Here is a 7,626-nt window from a genome sequence, read left to right on the forward strand (position 1 = left end):
TCCCTGCATCATGGCACCTGGCGCCCATCCCCACCGCCCCCCTTAATCTAACCCTTCCCCCGCCCCCACCCACCCCCACCCACCCCCTCTGGTGACCAGCACTGTGTTCTCTGGAGGTAAGAGTCGGTTTCTTGGCTCGTGTTTCTCTCTCTCTCTCTCCGCTTTGCTCATTTGTTTTATTTTTTAAACTCCACCTATGAGTTAGAGCATATGGTATTTGCTTTCTCTGACAGATTTATTTCACTTAGTGTAATACACTCTAGCTCCATCCACGTCATTGCAAATGAAAAAGATTTCATTCTTTTGATGAGTGAGTAATATTCCATCGTCTATATACACCATGTCTCTATCCATTCATCAGTCGGTGACACTTGGGCTCTTTCCATAATTTGGCTCTTGTCGATAGTGCCACTGTAAACACGGGGTGCACATGCCCCATCGAATCTGCACTCTCGTGTTCTTTGGGTAAATACTTAGTAGTGCAATTGCTGGATTGTAGGGTAGTTTTCTTTTTAACTTTTTTTTATTTAAAAAATTTTCATATTTATTTATTTTGAAAGAGAGAGAGCCTGCATGTGTGCATGAATGGGGGAGGAGCAGGAGGGAGTACAGAGAGAGAATCTCAAGCAGACTCCTTGATGTGAGTGCAGAACCCAGAGCCCAACTCAGGGCTTGATCCCATGAACTTTGAGATCATGATCTGAGCCTAAACCAAGAGTCAGATGCTTAACCAACTGAGCCACCCAGGAAACTGGGTTTTTAACTTTTTGAGGAACCTCTATACTGTTTCCACAGTGCCTGCACCAGTTTGCATTCCCACCCACGCTGCACGAGGGCTCCTTTTTCTGCTCAAATACCCAAAGCAATCTTGAAAAAGACACCAATGAATATTTAACAGCAGAGTTGAATTTTGAACCAGCAGGGGCCAGGAGATGAAAAATCATAAGTTTCCATCCCTAGAGGGACCCCGTGTATTCACCGAACCGTGCTGACTTCCCCAGACCTTGGAGGAAGGCATAGCCTGGCCTTGGAGCCCTCAGGAATCAGAGCTGACAGCAGCTACCTTTAGCTGAGTGTGTACTATGTGCCAGGCTGGCGTTTCCCCTTTACTTCCCAGAGCAACTCAGCAAAGTAGAGATAAACATCTCCCACTTCCCAGATGGGGAAATCGAGGCTCAGAAAGGTGTGGGCTTGGTGAGCATTGAGTAATACACACACGTGTAGAATGACAACATTGTACATGTGAAACTAATATAATATTGTGTGCTAACTACACTGCAATAAAAATTTTAGAAAAAAAACAATTCTTTAAGAAGGTGTGAGGATCTGCTCAAGGTTACACAGAGAGTTAGAGACAGAGCTGTCCGGGTCTCCCTAACCTGCAAAGTAGCAGAAAGAGATGCCAGCACATTGCTAAACTGAGTCTTTCAAAATACCTGTGTTGTGCCCAAGTTTTTAAAATCACCCCAAATCACCCCAAAACAAGCACCAGAGACTGCTAGGGAGACCGAGTCACGCCCGCAAAAGCAAAGGGCCTTTATTACAACCCTAAGCCAAGGCTCACAGTCTCCAGCGGCAGCCGGCCACGTGGAGAGGGCCCCGAACAAAGGCAGGGCAGGGCCTTTTATGCCTTTGGGAGGGGGCGTTATAGGAAATGATGACAGGTGTACAGTGATCCAATCCCTGCCCCCCATCAATACTGGCAGTTGTGGAAGCCAATCACAATAGTTGGAGTATTGACCAATCAGAGTGGGCCCAGGACGCCCGCCTCTAGAAAGGTCAAAGGTATTGGCCGGCCTCCCCCGATTGGAAGTGACCCCCATCCAGGTTTGTCCAGACGAGGCTCGGGGAGTCCCAGGAGTCCCAAGATTGGGCGCCGCAGGAGTTGTCCCCCCTTACTGCGCCGCCTTTCAGGAGAAGCCGGCGCCTTCCCCTTTAAGTACAGGGGAAGGCTGGATCGGACCTGCGGCCGGCGGGGGACCGCCCCCCCCCCCATGGCCGCTGGGCGCATCTCCACCGCGGAGGTGCGCCATGACCGGCTCCGGGAAGGCTGGGACGGCCTGGTGGGGAGGGCCGGACCGGACCTGCATCCTTACACCTGCTATGTGGATCCTGGCATTTATCAGAAGAAATGTTTATGGAGATCGAACTCGACATATCCAAGGGAGTGAATCAGTCGGAGACGGACTGAGCTAGAGACCGAGGGGGGTGTGCCCAGCAAGGCAGGGTCTGGGCGGCATTAGAGCCCGGCCATCAGGGGCCCCCAGCCTGCCCCACTGTCGGGCCGGACCAGGAGTGCCCAGGTGATAGGCCGGGCCTCAGTTATCTCTGCCTGATTCATTTCCCCCTAGAACTTGTCTGGGAGACCTTACAGACAGGGAAAAGAGAAACTGCGGTTCAGGGCCAGGGTGACCCCCATCCAGGTTTGTCCAGACGAGGCACGGGGAGTCCCAGGTGCCGGAAAGCCAGGCCCGGGCAAACTGCACGGCTGCTTTTGTCCAGTCAGGGCTGGCCTGCCTTCCTCCTGGGTGCTTTCAGACTGCCAGAGGCAGGCTGTGACATGGTTCCCCGTGTGACCTTGGCAGTGGCCTCGCCTCCCTCGACCTCAGTTTCCCCACCTCTAAAGCAGGAGCTTGGCCGGAAGCTCCGAGGCTGCCTCTGGCCTCTCCATCCCTCTGTTTACACATCCGTTTAAGCATCTGTGTCCTGCTGACCAAGCTCAGGACAGCTTCTGGTCTCCACGTGGCCACCTTCCTTGGGGCGTCACTGAGAAACCAACTAGGATGACCGCAGGTGGCCCCTGGGCCCCTGCAGGAGGCCCCCCCATTCATCAAGAGTGTCCGTTACCAGGTGATTATTCATCCAGACCACAAAGCGGAGCCCCCCCTGCCCCCCCCCAGAACGAGGGGTTTTACAGACCCCTGTTTGCTTCGCATTTTAACCAGTGAGTTAAAAGCAGAGACTCTTAAAGTGGATGGGGGAGGAGGGGGCCAGGCTCTCCCAGTCCTGCAAGGAGTCTGCATTCGCCCCCACTCCAGGTCCACAGCTGCTGTGAGGGCGACAACAGAGCAGGGAAGCCCGGGGGAGGGGGGGGTCACGCCACAAGGGACCGAATGGCGGGCCCCTTGTGGCAGGTGCCCTCCGGGCCCCAGGAAGTGGAGGAAGACCAACCACGGGGCAATTGGGCCGGATGACTTATCGGTGCAAATCTGCTTGCTAACCTGGGGTGAGCCTGACATTTGTGTCCGGCCCAGCCCGCTGCCTGTGGTCCCTGAGCACTTTCAAAGCGGGGTAGCTGGAGACATGCTCACAAGTGGGGGGCAGGGCAGGAAAGGGAGCCCAGACCCAGGAGGCGGAGAGCCCAGGGGGCCGGCAGCAAGGGCTCCGGAGCATCACTGCCCAGAATGAGCGAGGGAGGCAGGAGCACAGGCACATCCTCCAGCCAGGGGCGGGGGGCCTGCGCCCCGGAAACGTGGGATGGCGGAGCTCGTCTGTTCGGGGTCTGTGCGGGGTCTGCACAGGGTAGTGAGGGGTCTGTGCGGGGTCCATGTGGGGTCTGTGCCCGGGTCGGCGTGGGGTCTGCATGGGGTTTGTGCCACATTCTGAGCCAGGTATGGGCCGGATCTGTGCTGGGGTCTGTGCGGGGTCTGCGCAGGGTCTGCGCGGGGTCTGAGCTGGGTCATGACGTAATTTGAAGCACTTCCATTTTGTGGATAGAAGCGGAATGCTGTCAAGGACCTTGCTGGAGAATTATCATTTCCTATCGATACGCAGCGGCCTTCCCTCCCCCTCACGACGCCTCCGTCTTCCCCGGGACCCTTCTTCTGCCGTCAGCGACGCCCACCGTTCACGTTTGCTCAGGTTCAGATCAGCCCAAGGCCTGGTTGTGCCCTGGTGTCTGGAGGTGCCTGTGTAAACACAATACAGCTTGTTGTTTTCCAAATCCAGCCTGATGCTCTGGGTGCCTGTGTGCATGCGCGTGCGCTGCGTCCTTGTCCTGAGGCCGGCACAGGCCTGGCAACGGCTGCCGGATGAGACCTGATCGCCACGGGGAAGACAAGACACAGGTCTCCGGCCGAGGTGCATCCTGCCAGGAGCCGGGTCTCGCTGACATGCGTCGGGGTGGAGGCCCGGTGACGTCACGTGACCCGCTTGGTGGCCCAGGCAGCCGGGAGTGCGGCCGGACCCCCACTGCACCCCACTTCCACCCACGCCAGCCCCCTGGGCCTCCTCGCTAGACCTCGTGGGCTTGGATCCACACCTGGAGCGCGTCCGGCCGCGGGGCACTGGGGCAGCACAGCCTGGGGGCAGCGGGCCGGCAGGACGCTGTCTCCGTCCCCAGCGAGGCCACCCTAACAAATGAGCGTGAGTGGGCGGCCCGGGCTTGGGCCACGGGGCTCTGTCGTCTCAGGCCTGGAGCCACCAGTCTGGGCCCATCGTGCGGGCAGGGCCAGGCTCCCCTGGGGGGGTGCTCCCCACCGCCTCCGCTCCCAGGGTGCCCCAGGGCCTTGGCTGATCTCCGGTCTGTTTGCCTCTTCGTAGCCATTCACGCCCTGGGTGTCTGTCTTCACAGGCCTTGTTGTGAGGATGCCAGCACTGGATTCAGGGCCAAGCCTGACCTCAACCCGATCCACCTGCAGAGACCTTGTTTCCAAACCAGGCCGCATCCCCAGGGCCTGGGGTCGTACTCAGTCACCCCTGCCCCATGGTCACAGCCCCCTCCACCCTAGACTCCGGCTTGCCCCCAGGCCTGGCCTCTGGGTCTGCTGGCTCCTTCCTGCCCAAACCGGGAACCGCCTCCCTCCCTCAGCACTGGGGCTTCCCGCCCTCGCTCACCCACCAGGGGCCACTTGACCCGAGCTGTGTGCCTGGGCCGTCTCCCACCTTTTTCTCCAGAACCTGGCCTCCTAGAGATCCCTGCTCGGACCCCAGCTCCCAGTGTCTGGAAGTCCCTGTGTTTGCCTGAGGCCACCCCCCCCCCGCAGCCCCCACCTCTGTGAGGGGCCCCCAGCTCCTCCTAGACAAAGCCACTGTGGAAGGTAACGGGCCCTTAGCCATCCCCACGTTCCCCTACGAATCCGCTGTGACAGCTCAGATTAGACGCCCAGCAGCTGGTGGCCTAGACGGTGTGACACGTCCCTCCTGCAGCTGGAGGTGCTCCTCCGTAGAGTGAGCACGGTGTGATCTGGGTCCCCAGGGTGCTGCCGACACAGAGGAGGGAGCGTCCGGGGCTATATGACACTGAGCCCCCGATGAGGCCCCGGCCAGCTGGCCTGGCCCCACAGCAGCCTGCATCCCAGGAGCTGACGCAAGACCTTGGGGAGGGGGCTGGGAAGACCCTGCTCGGGCAAGAGAAGGGTGAAGGACACCAGAGACCACGTGACGTGCAGGCAGCCTGGCCGGTGAGGACACGTGCAGCTGTGTTTGTTCATCCAGAAGACACTTATTGAGAGCCTACTGTATACACTGTACGAGCAACAATCAGACACAGGCATTTACGGTGTATAACCCCGGGGAGGAATGAAGGACGTCCTCAGCTCTCCGCATGCTGTCCTCTGAGGGCAGAGCCGCGTGGGGAGGGCCGGGGGCCTGCAGGCCTGGTCCTTGTCCCCCAGGGCAGGCCAGAGGCGCCGTGCGGGCACCGGCAGCCCAGGCCTCCAAGAGCCGAGGCAGCGGCAGGGCTCAGGACATGAGGGGGGCCCGGAGCGTCTGCAGAGTGTAGGCTGACGTTGCGGCAAGCTCTAGGACCCGTCCGGCGGGGGTCCCAGCAGCTGGCAGCCTCCATGAAGCTGGCGGCGGGAGGGCTCCGCTGCCCCCCCATCCTGAGGGGGAAGATAAGCTGCTGGGGTCCAGGGGACCCCCAGACCGGCTGGGCTCTGCGGCTGGGGGTCAAGGGTGCAGGGCAGCGTGGGGGGGATTCAGCAGAGGCCACGGGGCAGTGGCCTCTTCCAGCCACCCCTCTCCCTGCGCCAAGCACAGCGTGGACGGCTTCACCCCTTCACCTCCTTGGAGGGGCTCTCGGAGTCTAAGGGTCCCCTCAGCCTCTCCCCTACTTGGCACTGGGGGATGTGCATGTACCAGGATGGAGACAACGCCAGATGCACCTATGGCCGCTCAGGCTCGAACACCCCCCGTCTTCCTCCAACAGCACCTGACACCCCCCGTCCCCCCCACGGCATCTGACACCCCCCCACACACACAGCATCTAACACCTGCCCCCCTACAGCATCCGACGCCCCCCGCCCCCAGCACCCGACCCCGGTCAGCCCGGCCTCTGTTCACGCAGAAACAGGACCTGCTGGCTCTGCAGGCACCTCTGTGTCCAGGACGGAAGTTGTCACTGGTCCATCCTCTCGGAGCATGGGATCTGCGTCCTTGGCGAGTGCCCAGGTCACGAGAACTCACCCCACAAGCCTCCGGTTTGCTCTTCCCCTGGGGACCCCGCATGCAACCTGCTTCTGCACGCCCCTCCCGTCTGCGTCCTTTGACCAGTCACTTCTCGGAGCACTGAGCCTCCCGCCTAACTGTCCCTTCCACCCCAGGGACCCCGTCCCTGCCACATGCCTGGTGGCTATCTTTCCGGGAAGCCAGGGAAAGCCCGGAAGGCTTCTCAGAGGAGGTGGCTGTGAGCTGATCAAATACTCCTTGGTTGGACGCACTCCAGTGGCTTCCTCTTGCAATTAGAATAAAATCCAGGTTTTCTGCTTTGACCTACAAGGCTTCATGACAGAGACCCTCAACCAGGGCTTAAGTAAAAATTGATAAACGAATCCCATACCGCATAAGCGTGGGGTAGGATCCAAGGCCTGGTATTTTAAAAGATGCCCCAAGCAATTCCAGTGCGTGCCAGCCCCGGCAGCCTGCCCCCTTCCTAGACCCCGCCTCCTGCCTCTGGCCGGGCTCACCTCACGCCCGGGACACTGGCCTGACCCTCGAAGACACCAATCTCCGCCCTTCCTTGGGTTTCCCTGCGGCTCCTTCTCAGCACTCAGGCCTCAGCTAGAGAGCCGCCTGCTCAGAAAAACCCTCAACTACTCCTTCTCTGCGTCCCAAGGTGTCTGCTGCCCGCCTGCAGCCCACCAAGCTCCCTGCCGAGTGCTGGGGGCGGCAGCGACCGGACCAGCTCATAGGACGGGATGGGGGACAAATAACGAAAGAGGCACGTAAGGCCACAAAGCCGTGGGAGAGCAGGGAGGAGGCTCCAGGAGGCTGGGATGGGCTGAGGATGTGAGGGTCCCCGGGGAGGGGCCCATGGTCCCCTTCTGTCACTGGCCAGCTGTGTCCCGGGGTGAACCGTTAACCTTGCCAGTCTGTAAAGAGGACGCTGACAACCCATTGCCAGGGTCCCGGAGGACTTAGCAGAGCAGGGGGATAGGTGCCTGACGTCTGGCTGCTCTGGGGCCTTGCTCCCCACCTCACCCCATGTGGCCCTCCCTCTCCCCCTCCTCCTCCCCCTCCTCCTCCCTCTCCTCCTCCTCCCCCTACCTACTCCCCTCCCCCCACCTTCCCTTCCGCCTGCTCTCTCCTCCCCCTCCCCTCCTCCTCCCCTCCCCACCCCCCTCCTCCCCTCCCCCCTCCTCCCCCTCCTCCCCCCACCTTCCCTTCCCCCTGCTCTCTCCTTCCTCC

At 60.2% G+C, this 7,626-nt stretch overlaps 1 long non-coding RNA gene across 1 annotated transcript; it reads left to right on the forward strand.

Moving 5' to 3' along the window:
• Window positions 1-2,390: 2,390 nt before the first annotated feature.
• LOC115302915 lies at window positions 2,391-3,947 on the forward strand. Its single transcript, XR_003913716.1, has 2 exons — window positions 2,391-2,850; window positions 3,718-3,947. It is a non-coding gene; the product is annotated as an uncharacterized LOC115302915 (long non-coding RNA).
• Window positions 3,948-7,626: the final 3,679 nt, after the last annotated feature.

The sequence above is a fragment of the Suricata suricatta genome, chromosome 9, assembly GCF_006229205.1.
Source record: "Suricata suricatta isolate VVHF042 chromosome 9, meerkat_22Aug2017_6uvM2_HiC, whole genome shotgun sequence".
Taxonomy (NCBI): Eukaryota; Metazoa; Chordata; class Mammalia; order Carnivora; family Herpestidae; genus Suricata; species Suricata suricatta.